The following is an 18,142-nucleotide window of genomic DNA, read 5'->3' on the forward strand; positions in this document are numbered from 1 at the left end:
GCAGAGAGGCAGTAACAGGAGGGTTTTTGCAGCCTTCATCAGAGTTTCACAATCCAATATGTACGGTTTTTAAGTCTTATGCATTTATTGCTATGTACTATGAGTGTGTGCTGTTATTGTATATTTATTGTGTATCATTTAATTTCCAATTCTTTTTATATATATTGTGTGTTTTAATGTTAGTTCGGCTGTTGCCTGTGCAAAGACCAGACTGTGTGTGACTGCCCAGCAGGTAACGTTGAGGTTTCACCCGGTGCAATTGTGGCTCTTGTAACCATAAATGGTAAGTTGCTCTTTTGTCACACAGTACATACACAATAGATGTGTTTGCAGGTTTTATTGCAAATTGTACATTGCTACATTGTTTTGAATTACCCTCGGCCCGCAGTATATGTGGGCACCTGTCAAAGGTCATTTGGATTTACCAGACCGCTTTGAAAACAACATGGGAAAAAATGAATGTCTTTGTTGAGCCATGACTGGATTTCTCCTTATCCTTCCTAAAGGCCGTTATAACCTTGCACTGCCAGTGGTGAGCTGCACCAGCTGTGGCCTAATGTGGTCCCCCTCAGTTAAGGACTTCCAGGGTGGTGGATATTGGCCTGGCACCTTAAATTTCTGCACCCTGTTTTCAATGGATGTCTTTCAGTCTTTCTATGACATTAAGAAGCTGCAGCAGGGATGTCACTTAAGGCCTTTGTCAAAGTGCTGGATGAACGAACAGCCCATTTTGGAAGGGTGAGTTTCTAAATTTGTCAAGTTTAAGGAAATTGTGCAAATCAATGTTTATGATGACTGTCCGTGAATATTCTGTTGTTTGTCCTCTACTTAAAAGACTGGCCGAATATCAGCTGATGCCTTCAGCAAAAGTTTCTTGGAGTGGAGTGCTGTAAAGTGTGAGGTGGACAGGATGTGCAAGGAGCCATGCTTTAGCTGCCCTGCCTGCACTCCAGACATGCTCGCCGTGTCAGTTGATGGAAACTGCAAGCTTTATCGCTTTCAATCAAATGCAAGGTACGTTATGCATTGTGTACATAAATCAAATATGGATTTGTACAAAAATTGTATTTTGATGTTTCTTTTCAAACAACTGTCACCGTGTTCGTTCAGCACTTCAGAGCAGGGGAACTTTGAAGGTGTCTTCATTGAGAAAGATGAGGAAGTTGCTGAGTTTGTGAAATACATCCAGAGACACACAAATGATGTAAGATACACATATATATCAGTGCTGTCAGCGTTAATCTTGTTAAAATGACGTTAACGCCATAACCATATACTCATACGTGTGTGTGTGTGGATACATATTTGGATGGGTGGATATTTATTTTGTTTTTCTCTTGGTGTTGTCGTAATACTATTTACTTGACTTTATCTTAATGTGTACTTCATTTTGAGTAGCTCACACTTGGATGTGCGAGGTATACTGCAGCTTGTAGTCTTGGATACGTTTAAGACATTTTGTTATAAGGTTGAATGAATTCAGCAGTCATGTATTGTGACCTCCTTTCTATAGATCAAATGGGGAGGTGCGTTTCAGGATGGGGCCGGTTCTACAGTTGGAGAAGAGGTGGAACAAGTAAACAGTTTCCTGTCTAGGGCGGCCATCACAACGAAGTACATGTCTAAAGCAGGTGTGTGTCTGTGTGTGAGATTCCACTCAGTCTCCTGCTCATTCATTCTTATTTGTATACTAACTGAAATGCAGGGCGAACAGACATGCTGAGCCTCCTGGCTTTGGGCTGGAACAAAAGGAAAGTGGAACAACTGGGCCGCACTTTGAGCCAGAGATATCTAAAGGTCATTTTTTCAACACCCATTTTAATGTGTGTGGTAATGGGGCAAAAACACCAGTACTCTAAAAATGTCCATATGAATGACATTTATTAATGTATTCTTAGATCATAAGGATCCTTAGAGAACAAGTGGAGAGCCTGAATGCGAGCAGAAATGAGCTGGGTGTGGATGACGACACACTGCAGCAATGGGCTGAAGGTGAGTCTCAATATAATGCACTCGGGTATAACAACAGGACCCACCATGGCCTCATTAAAGAACTTAGAGTTAAGATCTTTCTGACAGTGTCAACAAACAATGAAAAATAAGCTTGTAAAAGCAGAATTGATGGCAGAGTTGTTGCGTTTGATCAAATTGGATTGGACCTGGGTTGAAGTGATGTCGTACTAGTTGGTTTTATAAAGCTGAACACCAACATACTTGTTATCTCATGATAATGCAGCACATGAAGGCTCCAGATGTCTTATAATGAATATCATCAAGTCAGTGATTACAGAGTCCACTGTAGTTTGGTGACTGTTACTCATCCTGTGTTCTGATTAATATTCCTCTCACTTAGAAACGGATCAAACTGATGGCAGCCTTGGAGCGTTGCAGGCACGAGTAGAGGAGCTTGTCGTCATCATCAGAGTGCGAACACAAAGTCTTTACAGACAAAATGGTGTCACAGTTTCTTTGAAACGGACCGTTTGATGCTCAGTTTGTACAGCTTGTACAGCTACTTTGTAAACAGAATAAAATCAGATCCAGGTTTGTTTAAGCTGGATGTGATTTGTTCTAGCAAACGAATTGATGAGTGTAGATTAAAATGTAAATATATGCATTATGTGAAGGTGTTCCTTTTTATGATTATTTACAGATAGCAACAAGAGGCGACACAGAATTCACAAGGTCATCTTAGATGAGAAGAAACGCTTGGCGGCTGCTGTTGACGACTACAACAAGGAAACAAGCAACAAAGCAAATCGTATCCAGTGATGCCCTCATGCAGAGCGACGTTTGGCCCTGGCAGAGCACAAGTGAACGTAAGCTCTTGATTTCTAAATATCCTTTTTAAACAAACTCCCAGTATCTGAGCAGCAGTTGAATGTTTTGTTCTTGAATCATAATATGCTGCTATGTTTTCCCATCTGATGTTGTTAAACTGCAGCTGCTGCTGACCTCCGGACAAAGAGAAAGGTCTTTGAGAAGGTGATGGCTGTGAGGCGCCTGAGAGAGGAGGAGATGATCCTTTGCAGGGAGATGCAGCATCACTGGACAGTGTTGCGAATGCGATCTGTGGTGTTGGGGACAATCTCCTCAGACTGTAAGCACATCTTTTATTTATTTATACATTTGGTGATGAATTGATTGAAAATAATAGCAGATGCTAAAGTCTTACTGGATCTTTTACCTATATTTGGGTTGCTAGCTAACACTGCCTTCTCCCTTAAAAAAAGTTTAATCACATGATCCTAACTCCTTGTGTTTATGAGGTGAGTTTTTTTGTCTGTTTGTTTGTTTTACTTATATTTAATAGTTTTGTTGTTTTTACAGCCTCCCTTGTTGGCATGTCGGAGGATGCACAGAAAGGACTCCATAGCCTGGTTTAAAAACAAAGTGAACTGAAAGCTGAAACGCTCAAAGTAAAGGACGTGTACAAGAGAATCCTCAGCCACCAACCACTCCTGGAAATGGACTCGGAGGAGGAGGAGGACGTTTCAGACGATGAGAGTGATTTGAGCACTTCTGATGAAGACTGATTGTGTCATCATTGATGTTATGTTTGCTAGAATAAAAAGTTAATCACATCTGTTTAATGTGATTTTTATAATGTCTGTTTCAGAAATTGCTTATCAACAGACATTTTACATGTTGAGAAGAAAAATGTAATTCCCTTGGTGCAGTTGTTTACCCTGAATCATTCTTTCCCATCTAATTTAATGACTCGTGTACATGTTCAGATACAATAACATCATTTAATTCATGGGATGCTTTCTGGGCTGCTCAAATTACCACAAAATGTAAAAGCACCAGGCAGCACACTCACAAGGACATGTTTTGTTCAGTGTTTTGTTGAAGAAATCAACAAGTACAACTGAGATGTTTGCTGTAGTGGTGTGTTTGTTAAGAAGCATGCCAGCACACTGGTGAACTGACAGTCCCAGAATGCACCCGAGCCAGTGACTCGCCCCAGAACAAATGACATTAATTATCTAGAAAGACAACCGTGATCAAAGACTAAGTAGGAAACAAAAGATAAGGAAAGGTACTGTGGGGTAGGAAAGAAAGGCCAGAGCTGTGCAAAATGACCTCCAGCAGGGCACAAATATGCACGTCTGCTCAAACGGTCAGATACTGACTCCATGAGGGTGGTATGAGGGCTCGACGTCCACAGGTGGGGGTTGTGCTTACAGCCCAACACCGTGCAGGATGTTTGGCATTTGCCAGAGAACACCAAGCTTGGCAACTTTGCCACTGGCGGCCTGTGCTCTTCACAGATGAAAGCAGGTTCACACTGAGCACGTGTGACAGAGTCTGGAGACGCCGTGGAGAACCTTCTGCTGCCTGAGTTGGCAGATGCTCTAGTCCTGGAGTCTGGGAGGAGATCCATCAGGAGACCATCTGCCACTTCATCAGGAGCATGCCCAGGTGTTGTAGTGAGGTCATACAGGCATGTGGAGGCCACACAGACTACAGAGCCTCATTTTGACGTGTTTGAAGGACATTACATCAAACCAGATGAATGATTCTGTATTGCACTGATCAAGGAACCAACCCAATAGGAGCTAAAGGCATCCTCTTCACATTACTTAACATAGTGAGTTTATACTATGTTTAATGTGCATTTTCTTCATCAGTCTAGAACATAACATGTTAGCGCTCCCTGGTTCTTTTTGGAGACAGATCCTGAGACAGCAGGCAGCTTTGGAGAACTCATGCCAGCTGTGGTCATTAAGGAAAACTTTGATTTAATATTGATTTCATGACAACTATCCTCAGGCACATATTCCTGGATATATACAATGACACGAGTAGACACTAACCCCCAGCAGTCTGGTGCTATGACAGCATAACTAAGGGCTGACCTGAACCAGCCCCAACTATAAGCTCTATAAAGAAGTGAAGTCTTATGCCAACTCTTAAAAGTCTTGACCATGTCCACCTCCAAAACTCATAATGGACTTTGGAGGTGGACAGCTATCAAGCTCCTCACAGAGGAGCAGCTTGACAGCTAACAGCTCCCAATTTAGTTTAGTCCAAATACATGAATTCAAATTGAGGTGATAACTATTTATCAACAGTATGAATGTCTGTTCCCGTCCAACAAAGTTGTTACTACATACCATGTTGAGCAGGGCTTCCACTTGACTTTAACTTCTTCTTTTTCCTGAAAAACATGATATAAACAAACAATTAATTCAGAAAGACATGCAGGTTGCATACAAAAAGGAGCCTACAAACATTTGTGTACTGTTGAATGGCTCAATATATTATACAGTTAGTTTACAAAAATATAAGAACCACTACAATGCTTGTACTGCCAGCATCGAGTGCATGTCAGCAAAGCAACACTGCTTACATTGTGGCTCACAAGCTCCACTCCTTTTCATCAAAACCAAAATTTTATCTACATTCTGTTTTTTACACTTTAAATCCCAGTTAGGTTAAATATTACCAGTAGCTTTTCAGATAAAACAGTAATAAAGTCCTAATGGTTTCATAAATCTTCATATTTTTTTTCATATAAGCATCGGGGACAAGGCTGTCTTGCAACTGTTGAGGTCACTAGTGTGCGCCCTATTTCTTCCAGGATCACTCTTCATTTGTAGGTTTTAGTGGACTCCTACTACTGTGAAGTGGTTTTCATGGGACAGGGGCTTGTATTCCAAGATCTGGGAGATTGTAGAAATGAGCAGTGATGCCCTTCTTGCCATCTTTCCAGAAATATCAGTGATCTGGAAGCTGTTAGGCTGACTTACAGCAGCAGCACTTTCTGCACCTGCAGAAACTCCAGGACACATTTACTAACAGTGTTTGTTGCTGTGTGTGCTGCAGCTGCAGCTTTGAATTTCTTTTGAGAGCTAATATTTTGGCTTTGGTGTCTTGTTATGAAATGTACAAGAGTAAGAGTGTTAGCATGTGTGTCAAAGCTACGTTTGACTGGGAAACTCAAAGCTCAATAACCTGTATCAACAGCAATTCACTGCAGCCTGTGTAATATTTGATGCATCATAATTTATTCCAGTCTATCTTGCAAATATATGTTTGCGTTGCAATGTCATGCACAACACACACAACTATTAGAGCCTTAAGATCAAACCTGCGTCATTCTTTTGGTCCACTGCAGTGTAGCAGTCAAACAAGGAGAAGTGAAGTGGCCCCAAATGGCCAGGATAGAGATCAGAGGGTTAATGCGTAAAATGCATAAAAATATTATTGATTACAGGATAATACATTAATGTTAATATCAACAATAAGCTTTTTACTCTGAAGTTACAAGTATAAACAATGCTGTTGCATTTACACTTACATTTTTTACTATAAGTATGGAAACAAGTGAACAGCATTTTATAATAAGTTTAACTGGAATTCTGTACACTGAAAAACAAACAACAGATAAAAAACACAAACAAACAGCCAGTGCCTTCATCTGTCCATTAAATGTCAAACATCGCTTTGACCTGTAGTCTCTGCTCGTCAGCACATGCTTTTAAAAAGAGCTCCATGTCCTCTGCAAACTGAAAAACAAAGAGGAAGAAGTCCCTCTACACAAAAACACTGTGGATGACAGGCCAGGCAAACATCTATTGACCTGTTTGAATGCCTCCTCATCATGTGAGCCTTGAAGTTTTTTTGTAAGAAGACTAAGACCACAGTGAGGACGTTTCATTTTCATGGACTTTCCACAAGCCCCAGTTTCATTTAGCACAGAGGGTGGAGCACATGAATGTTCTACCCAAGATTCAGGAAATGGTTTAGATGCTGGAGACGAGACATGGAGAGGGAGACGAGGCTCCACGGAGAGTTCAGTGGGGAGCAGTCCTGAATGCTGACATGACAATAATTGCCTTGCCATATCCCCACGCTGTATGACTGTCATGTTACAGAAGGGCAGTGAAAGTGCACCGGCACATCATTTTGTCTGTAAGAGAGAAAAAAAGAAAAAACATGTAATTTAAATGTAGTTGTAAAGAATGCAGTCAGTTTATCTAACAATCAGATTGTACATATTAACAAAAATATCCAAGCCGTCCTCAATAATGAAAGCAAAATGGTGTGGATCACAAGAGCTGTCAGGAAATGTGGTGAACAGGAAAAATATTTAATGAAAACACTTTTTTCTCTCGCTGATGAATGAACTGAACTGTACAATGTGAAAAATAACTTTTAAGTCAACAAAGACCTGCAGAGGTGCTGAAAAGAAGTGCATATTTATGACTTTAACTATGAGGTGTATTTAATACCAACATACCTTTGAAAGGCAAAGCACTTTGAATGTGTCCATTTATATGCTGCTCAATCTTTGCCCTGACAGCAGGGCTGAGAGTGGGGCACAGAGGGCAGTGAAACAGCCAACACGTGGTGCATTCCTGCAATTCTGGCCTGGAGGCAGAACTCCAATTTGATATTTGCATCTAAAACAGAGAGAAAAACAGATAAACACCATATACACATTTAAGTTCAGGTTTTAGCAGAAATAACACGTTACAGTTAGCATGTAAGAGATTTGGGAGAAAATTCTTTACAAAAACATAATTTACAAGACACTTTTATTTGTGACATACGTATCTATTGACATATAAAAGACAACTGAACAAAGGCTAACTAACATCTGGGCAATAAAACAGAATAAATAGAGAATATTAGTATTTATACATATATAAAACTCTCTGTGACGACCTTTACAATGTTTTTGCAGGTGGAATGAGAGATATGAATAAAGTGCAATATGCAGTAAATGGAACAATGTGCATTGATGTTACAGATCGTGAAAAGTAGTGAAGTGAATTTGTTCATAACAAGCAAAAATCAAATACGTTTGAAACTGACCACTAAATGCTAACCAGAGGTGTCAAAAGTGCACATTCTTACTAAAGTTTAGATGCCTCGGGGGTCTGACCGTTGTTGTAGCGCTAACAAAGTGCCAACGTAATCAGTGTAAGCAAACTAGATGATTCCTACAATTATATAATTATTAACGGCAAATTTAGACATGAAAGACTCTGTAACAACCTTTACGATCCACTTGCAAGGTTTCCACAGTCGATGGCTGTATCCCAATTCAGGGTCTGCAGCCTTAAAGTTCGCAGCCTCAACGGTCCATGAACTCTGAACATCTGAACTCTGAAGCATGAACTCTGTGTCAAAGATTCAAGTTGCAGTTATTTATATTTCCTATCACCTTAAATCTTCACTCAAAGACACTCAAGTATCTGTGACAGTGTGTATATAGATGTATCATATATAAGAGAGAAATATTGTTATTTTAATATGTTGGCATTACTAAATGTGGCTCAGTGCTTACATATATGTGTAAAAAGCAAATGTACGAGCTGTGATAACTGTGTCTGATAGAATGAAGAGTAGACTGATAAATGAAATATTCCTTTATTGGGTGAGAAAATCAGACCATGTCATAACTGCTTTAAGTCATACAGAATAGATATCAGAGCTTTAAACAGGCTGACGTCTGCTAAATGGGTCAAACTGGGCAGAAAGTCTACAAACACATAACATCCTTATAGAATATGATGTAACACTATAGATCAACTTAGCTCAGAATATATAAAGCATATAAACAATTACAGCAATATGATGCAACAAACACAGCAGTGCTACTGATCCAAAATACTCAAAGCGTCATAGAACTGAAACAAACATTTATTTTTAGCTCCATTCTGCTGCTGATACAGACTTTAGGTTTCTGAACATCAAACTTGTTGCTGCCTTTCATAGTGTGTAACTTGAAGGCCCTGAGTACTTTCTCCCACACTGGAAACACTGGAATGATAAAATTATTTGAACATTACCTAATAAGACTGATTCAGGACAGACAATTAGTAATTTTAAACTTTCCTAGCAGTCCTTCACAAACAGGGAACAGTCTGTCTATTCTCTCCATCTGTCAGCTGCTGCTGGCTCTTCCTCCTCCTCTTCCTCACATACTGCTGAGATTGTCCTGGTGGATCATCAGGGGTGCAAAGCCTCACAGATGATGTGCAGCAGTGGGTCCCTCAGTCTGTCCTCACTCTGGACACTTGCAGGTGTCACACATAGAAATCAAATGTGTGATAAGCTGCAGGATTCAAACACAAGTGTGACTTATAAATACATGTTCATACTTTTATTCCACAATCAGAGAGAAAGAAACAGAGAGAGAGTGCAGGACAGACAGACAGGTGACAGTCTCAGGTGTACACACTGCTACAAAACAGCACCAGAGAAGGAGGATTTAGTGTTTGTGTCATTACGAGTGCTAAACAAGAAGAGTTCCCAGATGGTACAGTGGACACATGTGTGACTCCTGTGATTAAAGCATCTTTCTTTCAGCTTAAGGAGTGAACCGTCAGCTGACTGACATGACTGACTTTAATTACGCATAAAATCATCACATTCTCTGTAAGATTAAAGTCAGCTATTGAACGGCGAATATTTTGAAGTGAAGGCTTTAAAACCAAGTTAGTACAAACGTCGCTAATGTCACATAACTTTCCCGACATGTTGCCAACAGTAATGTTTTAATGTTCTTCATTATAAAAACATTTGCGCATAAATAAGTGACATAATATTCAGTACTTACTTCTGGAAGTTTACTCTTCGTCCGCTCCGCTTCCGCCGTTTTTTTTCGGCAAAATTATCCAAACCACCGCCGCGCTATGAAGTCTGGGATATGTTGGGCCATGAAGGCTACACAGACCCATCCTTAAAATTCAGGGAAATTAAGGACGCATTTGAGGGCCGCATTTCGAGCAGCCTTTGAATTGGGACAGTCTTTGTCGTGTCGCTGTGACATAATCGGCCTTAAAATGCGGCCTTTAAGGCTGCAGACCCCAAATCCGGTCATTGGTACTTCCTGGCTTGTGTAGTTACTAGGTAACAAAAGCTCAACACTGCCCCTAGCGTCCTGGAGCACTTCCGTTGTGTTTTGGATTTTGCATGTGTTTTGGAGTTTGCGCGTGTTTTGGGGTTTGCACGTGTTTTGGATTTTGCACGTGTTTTGGATTTTGCACGTGTTTTGTATTTTGTACGTGTTTTGTATTTTGCATGTGTTTTGTATTTTGCATGTGTTTTGTATTTTGCACGTGTTTTGTATTTTGCATGTGTTTTGTATTTTGCACGTGTTTTGTATTTTGCATGTGTTTTGTATTTTGCATGTGTTTTGGAGTTTGCACGTGTTTTGTATTTTGTACGTGTTTTGGATTTTGCACGCGTTTTGTATTTTGTACGTGTTTTGTATTTTGCACGTGTTTTGTATTTTGTACGTGTTTTGGATTTTGCATGTGTTTTGTATTTTGTAAGTGTTTTGGAGTTTGCACGTGTTTTGTATTTTGCACGTGTTTTGTATATTGTACGTGTTTTGTATTTTGTACGTGTTTTGTATTTTGCATGTGTTTTGTATTTTGTACGTATTTTGGAGTTTGCATGTGTTTTGGATTTTGTACGTGTTTTGGAGTTTGCACGTGTTTTGTATTTTGTACGTGTTTTGTCTTTTGCATGTGTTTTTTATTTTGTAAGTGTTTTGGAGTTTGCACGTGTTTTGGATTTTGTAAGTGCTTTGGAGTTTGCACGTGTTTTGTATTTTGTACGTGTTTTGGATTTTGCATGTTTTTTGTATTTTGTACGTGTTTTGTCTTTTGCATGTGTTTTTTATTTTGTAAGTGTTTTGGAGCTTGCATGTGTTTTGGATTTTGCACGTGTTTTGGATTTTGTAAGTGTTTTGGAGTTTGTACGTGCTTTGTCTCTAGGGGCCACCGTAGGAGAGGCGTTTGAGGGACGGTCAGAGTCAGGAACCTCAGAAACGCATCAGGCTGGAGTTTAATTCTGTTTTCATCTTTAGAAACATCTGGAAATAGTTATAAAAACGCTGCGTAATAAAGAAAAATAGTGTAGATTAGTTTGAGTTGTGTTTATCTGAGCTGTGTCTTTAATCTGAAGTTCATTTTGTGGAGGAGCAGCAAGACTTTCAGTGTTACTCTCAGAGAAAGCCTCCCAAATGTCTGTTGTCTTAATAGTGGAATTATCTGGAAAATGAACCAGTTCTTATGAGCTGCTTTTCTGTATGAGCAGTCACAGCATTTTATACAGCGTGCTTCATTCACACAAGCACTTCTTTTTCTAACAATGACACTATGATGGATGCATCGGAGAGCAAGTCGGGGTTCCACATCTTGCCCAAGGATACCGTGGCGTGCAGACTGGAGCAGCCAGGGATCAAACCTCCAACCTTCCAGTTAGTAATTCTACCTGCTGAGCTACAGTCTGTACTTCCTGAACATCACACCCTCCTTTTGTTTCTTTATTTCCACTAGCAACCAGGACCATAATGAACCCTGACTCCAACAGACACTCAGGATCCACCTGCCCAGTAAGTCACCCGCTAACTGCAACTATCAGAGCCCTGACCTTCTGCAGAGACGAGTCACACTGAACACAGCAAGTGTCCCTGCTCTCAGATACAAAACCTGCCTTTAAAAGTTCAGAGTAATGAAATCAGCAGTTCTGATTCTAGAATCTGTAGTCTCACACACATGTGCAGAGCACTTTTGTTGTTTTGATTCACATCGGTTGATATTCTGCTGCAAACAACTAATGAGGACATTTTCTAAAAGCTTTGAGTGTCCATCAGGATCCTGTAGAAACAGCTTCTGGCTGCAGCCACTGTGGAGCTCCACAGTAACCGGAAACACGTAACTTCAGTTAAATCGACTTTGACAGCGAAAACTAAATTGCGTTTTTGTTACTATTGATGCTGCTGAGAAATAAAAATGGTTTTAAGTTTTTTTTAACACTCTGGGTTTGTTCAAAAAAATTCACCATCCCCTAAATTGTTCGTGGCCAAAAGTGACACTTGCTGTTTCACTGATTAATTTTTTTTTTTTACAGTACATCGCGTTGTGCGTTCTGATTGCTGTAGACCATTGTCAATCAATCTAGTCCAGTGTCTCCTGTACAGGAGCGGTCCCTAATAGGCCCACGGACCGGTCCGTGAGTCTTTTGGTACCGTTCCGCGAGAGTTGATCCTCCGGTGTGAAATGTATGGTTGTAGTTGTGTGTCTTATTTTGAAAGAACTATTTACGCGTTACCATAGCGACCAGAGAGCATTAAAAAGCAGAGAGGAGGATGTCACTGTCATTGTTGTTGGCGCACAGCTCAAGTCACGTTTATTATATTTACAAAATACCACAGTTTCTTTTTTTTATTCTTTTGTTGTATTTATCCGCGACACCTTAAAGGTCGTTCCCTGAAAATATTGTCTGACATTAAAGTGGTCTGTGGTGCAAAAAGGTTGGGGACTCCTGCTGTACAGTACAGAATGCGTTTAGCTTGTCGAATTTACATAAATCTTCGATCGCTAGCAGTGTAACTCTGAAGTGCTGCACTGTATGTTTGTACGTTTTCTCCCAAACAAACACAACAATGCCGACGAAACGTTTTGCACCCTCAAATGCACCTTTAGGTTTCATTCCATGATACTGGACTTATGTTTCTACGAAGGTTTGAACTCTAAGAGTGTTTAACATGATAGTGATTTATTGATTCTAACCCTAAATCTATCCAGTAATGTCTGCACATATTTTCAGTACTGATTTTAAAGTGTTTTAATCCTTCTGTCACTCAGGGAACCCAATAAGGATTCAAATACTTCAGAAGTCAACCAATGACATTGATGTGTAAAACTATTTAATAATTATTTATTGTTTATATTTCATTTATTCATTCATTCTTTGCACTGTGATTTAACCCATCTTTGTGTAAAGCAGGGGTGTCAAACTCCAGGCCTTGAGAGCCAGCGTCCTGAAGCTTTGAAATGTATCTCTGCTGCAACACACCTGAATAAAATTATTAGGTCATTAGCATGACTCTACCCTACTCAAGTAAATTTAAATAAATGTAAGTACATACCACCAGGTAGCTCCACTCGTACCCAGTGTAACGGGAAGTGAGAGGGTTAGGTTTTGGCACTTTGAATGTTCAGTTGTGTGATGCAGCGATTAACGTTTGAGTCAAATATTGGGCTCCCTCGTGTCTTCCCTACATTCCTCCACAATGTCCGTTTTTGCAAAAATGTACTTCTAGAAGTACTTTTATTGCACGATGTTCATTCACTCATGAGCTGCTGCAACATGAATCAAATGGCTGAACTGCCACCTTGGCGTGCAGTCAAGTTCTACAGTCTGCTAATGATCTAATAATAAGTATTAATATTCCTCACTCACCTTACTAAATGTTTGTGAACACAGCCAGAAACATTTGCATCACAAACACAGACTAGTGTTTATTAGCAGAAGCTTTTGGGTGGTTGCTCTCAAACCTGTGTACAAGTTGAAGCATTAATGGTCCCTTCACTGATTTCCAGGTATCCAATGTCAGGGCTAACAGATGGATTCAGACGCAGGCAGCGTTCTGGCAAGCAAAGGGTTGACAATTTATTAACACAGAAGGGAAACCACAGTGATGTGTATATACAGTGCATGGGGCAGGGCTTCAGGGCTCCAGGGGAAGGAATCCACACTCGCTCTCCACTCGGCCCAAACTCCGCCACTCCTCTTCTTACGCACACTCGCTTCTCCACAGCCACTCTCGCTCCAATTTCCACTTATGTTAACACACACAGGGATCACAGGTCAGGGTCCGCCACCAGTTCCGGGGAGATCTAAACACAAAGAGTCCAATTAGATCAATACGCCACACAACACTGAGAGAGTTTGTCTTAGGAGAGCTGAGAGCACGAACATGGGAGGTTCAACGTTCCAGTGCCGAATACTCCGTGCCGCAGCGTTAAATAGGCAAGGGGGACGCCGCCTGATCAGCAACAGGTGTAGAAATCACCGCAGATACGTGGGCCAAGGGTGAGAGCCCACAATGAGCTCCACCCAGGGAAGCAGGAGAGAAAACAAAACAAACCTGTGGCCAACATGAGCGAGCCGGAGAGGCACAGGGACCATGACAGCCAATACCAAGTGCACAAGTTCACCCCAGATGGTTCCTCTTCTCTGTAACTTGGAGGATGTGGAGTAGGCTGTATTTTAATCAAAGACATATCAATCAATCAATCAATCAATCAATAACCATGTCTAAAAACAACACAGGTTGACCAAAGTGCTGTACACAGTAAAAGAAAAAGTAAAAAGTAGAAACAAATACACACAATGAACAAAACAAAAAATAATCCCAAATTTCGTTTTTTTTCCTGAAGGGGTCAAACACTTTTATGCAAGAATGACAGCGAGGTGAAAAACCTTCACCCGCAAGAAAACTCGAGCTGTGACTCATAGTACGAACACACACCTCACAGTAACACACTTTAATTGTTTAATGTGAACTTTTTGCCAAGCTAGCTAATCCTGACCAACACACCAGACACAGAAGATAAAGGAACGATGTTTTACTGTTAGAGACAGAAAGGTTAAAACATTTTGGCAGAGGGCTAAAAGGGGCTAAAATTACCCAAAAAGAAATTCCATTTGACCAAAAACACTTAATTTTTAAAAAATTAAGTATATAGTTATGAATAATGAACAAATAATTAACAAACTGGGGTTTATAAATCGTGTAACACATCCTTATGGTAAGAAATTTTACCTTAATGCGTTACATGTGTTAGAAGTCAATGTATCTTTAACAATATACTCCTTATTTTATATCTCCTGATCCTTCACAGAGCTGCATGAACCTGTTGTTGATGTCAGAGAGTCAAACTCTGCTGAAGAGTGGGTTGTTTCCTGTTCAGCCACTGGTCGACCTGCTCCCACTGTAACACTCTCACAACAAGACCTCAGCTTCTCACAGTACAACACTGTCAGTGTGTCCAACACCAACGCTACATTCACTGTCACCACTACAGCTGTGCTCTCAGGTTCACGTAAACACAGCACACAGGTGGGATGTGCAGCACGAGTGCTCTCTGCTCCTCACAGAGAGGTGATGGAGACGATTCCTGAGGTCCAGCAGACGTCAGATTATCAGTGATGGTGAGAAACTGAGGTGCAATAACAATGCATTGTGCTAGTATGCATTTTCTCTTTGATCAATAATTGATGTATTCATTTTGATCAGTGTCACATTTTTCCTGCTTTTTCAAGTTTCCTCCTGGATCATTGTATTAGCTGCAGTATTGGTGATGATGGTCTTTGTCAGTGTTGCTGCTCTGCAGTAGGCTACTCTTTAAAGAAAAAGACCAGATAACTTTCATTTTTCATTTCTTGTCATTTTTTTCTACACCAAAATCTATCCAATAATATCTGCTTAACATTTTCTACTTGTGATTTAGTTATTAATTCTTTGCTTCATGATTCAATCGGTCTTTGTCTAGTATTAAATTTTATGTTTCCCATTTAATCCCACTGGCTTTAAAGTGTTTCACCAGATTTTTACGAAGTATTTCCAGTCTTTTGTTGTCTCTGTCCCAAATGTTCTGAAATGTGTTGCATGTATTAAAAGAAGTTGGACCAAAAAATGTACTATGTACTTACAAACTTACATTTATGAAAGCTGAACAAACATTGATGTACTTGACTTTTGTAACAGTGAAAAGGCGATCTGTTTTTATTGATAAATATATATGTTTGCATTACTGTTATTTAGATTGCCATGTTAGAACGTAGCAAACAACATTGTTTGTTCCTCTATGGTTTCTTTATTTTTACAAATCTAAATGTTTTTTGTCAAAAGATTAATAATTTCATATTGAGGTCAGATGGTCAGCAGTTTTGATGTTTTTGCAGAGATTTTATTTTTTTGCAAAATAGCACAAGTAAACATTAAAAGTAGTTCCTAAATCAAGGCATTTATTATTAAGGCGGCCATTATTATGGCCCTGTGTGGAAAAAGTGATTGCCCCCTAAACCTAATAACTGGTTGGGCCACCCTGAGTAGAAACATCTGCAATAAAGCGTTTGGGATAACTGGCAATGAGTCCTTTACGAGGTGCTGGAAGAATTTCTGCCCACTCATCTTTGCAAAATTGTTGTAATTCAGCCACACTGGAGGGTTTTTGAGTATGAACCACCTTTCCAAGGTCTCAGCTCCTCAATCAGATTCACGTATGAACTTTGGCTAAGCCATTCCAAAGTCTTTATTTTGTTTTACTTAAGCTGCTTAGAGGTGGACTTGTTGGTGTGCTTTGGATCAAGTGCACTTCAGCTTGTGGTCGTGAACAGATGGCCAGACATTCTCCTTCAGGATCCCAGAAACTGGATTCTGTTCATCTTGACGTTGCATCTCCAGACTGAGAGATCTCAATTACTTTGTTTCTTATTTGCTTCTGAATTTCCTTGGATTGCGCCATGATGTGTAGTTTTTGAGGATCTTTTGGTCTACTCTACTTTGTCAGACAGGTCCTGTTTAAGTGATTGATTCAGCACAGGTTTGGCAGTAATCGGGCCTGGCTATGACTATGGAAAAATTGTATATTTTCTATTGATAAATGCAAATATTTTATGTCTGTTATGTGCATTGCCGTGTGGAGAATATAAGGAAAACAATTGTGTGGTTTACATTGTTTCTTCCTCTTAGATTTCTTGATTTTTTTTAAAAATTGCAATAACTTTATGTTAATTTCAGTGCACTTTCACATTTCTTTAAATTCAAACTACAGTCCTGTGAATAACTAGAAACACTTCTAGCAGCACAAATGTGAGCTAATTGTTTTCTGCTTGACTTTATCAGTCTCTCATATTGTTGTGGAGGAATGTTGGCCCACTCTTCATTACAACGTTGCTTCAGTTCTTTGAGCTTTGTGGGCATTTATTTAAGCACAGCTCTCTGAATGTCCCAGGTTGAGGTCTGGACTTTGCTTTTCAGCTATTCTGCTGTAGATTTGCTGCTGTGTTTGGGATCATTGTTCGACTGCAAGACCTAAACTTTACCTATTAAACAGTTAACTCTGTATTTTACACTTTATGTGAATATTGTTGCAGATTTCAATTATTAATGTTTTTATAACTTTGTTCTTTCTTATATTTAATATTATACAATATTTATACTTCATGTCTCTGTCTTCTTTTGAACACTCCAGCACAGCATCACTATAACTTTGTCCTCACTGACAATAAAGCTGTTTTATATATTTCATTGCAAATGTTTCAAGCAATTTGTAGCTGTATCTTAAGATATTTTGTTAATAATATAGTATTTTATATTGTTTTTTTCCCCATATTTGAGAAATATTTAACATGTAAAAGTCTGTTTATGTACAATTTGGTGATATTAGCCCTGATTATTGGAGGAACTTGTACATGAAGCAGATTTCTGAGACTTCAGATTTGAAGGTTGTTGTCATATAATCTAAATGATGGCAGATTAACGTTCCCTACCTCTGTCCTACAACCACAGGACTCCTTTGCATTCGACTGATAGAAATTTCAAGCTCAGTGTTAATGAAGATTTCAAAGGCCTTAGTGCAGGGGTAGGGAACGTCTAAAACCTGCAGGGACACCGGCCCTCGAGGCCTGGAGTTCCCTACCGCTGCCTTAGTGTGAAAGGAATGAAGCTGTAGCGCCTCCCAGTGGTTGAAAAGAGGTACACAAGAGGTTTTTGCAACCTGCTGTTTAATGAAGGTAATCAGCTGGGACAAAGGTACATTATGAGAATAATATCTCTGACAAACCTCTACCTCAATTAAAAGATGCATTTTGATTTACATGAATGCATTTCATCTTCTCTGCAAAGGCTACACAACCTTCTTTGCCATTTGAGTGTGTGCAGTCCAGCTGAAACCAGCTCATTACTGATGGCATGAAAACGATCTGTGAGGTAACATTTTTACTGTCATTCATTCCTGTTGAAAACTTGTCACGTGTTTGCTTAGGTTCTTCTCAATAATCCTCCCGTATCCTGTGTAAAAACTACCCGAGCTTAAAGTATACAGACTGCCGGGAGGGGCGAGACGGGAATTTTCATTGCATATATATATATATTAAAATACAGATAGCAGCAGCCACGAAAACATAGGCAAGAGAGAGCATAGCAGTGTCGTAGATGTAGCCAAATAAGACAGATAAATTAAGATGGAAAATCCCCAAAACAAAACCCAATCTTTAGTGTGGGAGCATTTCCATGTCATTCCCAAAGGTGTAATTATTTTCAGCGACTGCAAACTGAACACAAACTTTTCATAACTGAGTTTGTTTCTTCAGTTGTATT

General features: G+C 39.7%; 1 protein-coding gene and 1 long non-coding RNA gene across 2 annotated transcripts in view; both read right to left on the reverse strand.

The window, feature by feature from the left end:
• LOC145419284 (ribonuclease inhibitor-like) overlaps positions 1-18,142 on the reverse strand; it is a 166,033-nt gene that overhangs the window by 92,081 nt on the left and 55,810 nt on the right. The window lies entirely within an intron of this gene.
• Positions 13,401-14,950, reverse strand: LOC145425284 (uncharacterized). Its single transcript, XR_013905943.1, has 2 exons — positions 13,733-14,950; positions 13,401-13,652 (listed from the first exon to the last, which is right to left on the reverse strand). It is a non-coding gene; the product is annotated as an uncharacterized LOC145425284 (long non-coding RNA).

Source organism: Astatotilapia calliptera, chromosome 3 (genome assembly GCF_964374335.1).
Source record: "Astatotilapia calliptera chromosome 3, fAstCal68.1, whole genome shotgun sequence".
NCBI lineage: Eukaryota > Metazoa > Chordata > Actinopteri > Cichliformes > Cichlidae > Astatotilapia > Astatotilapia calliptera.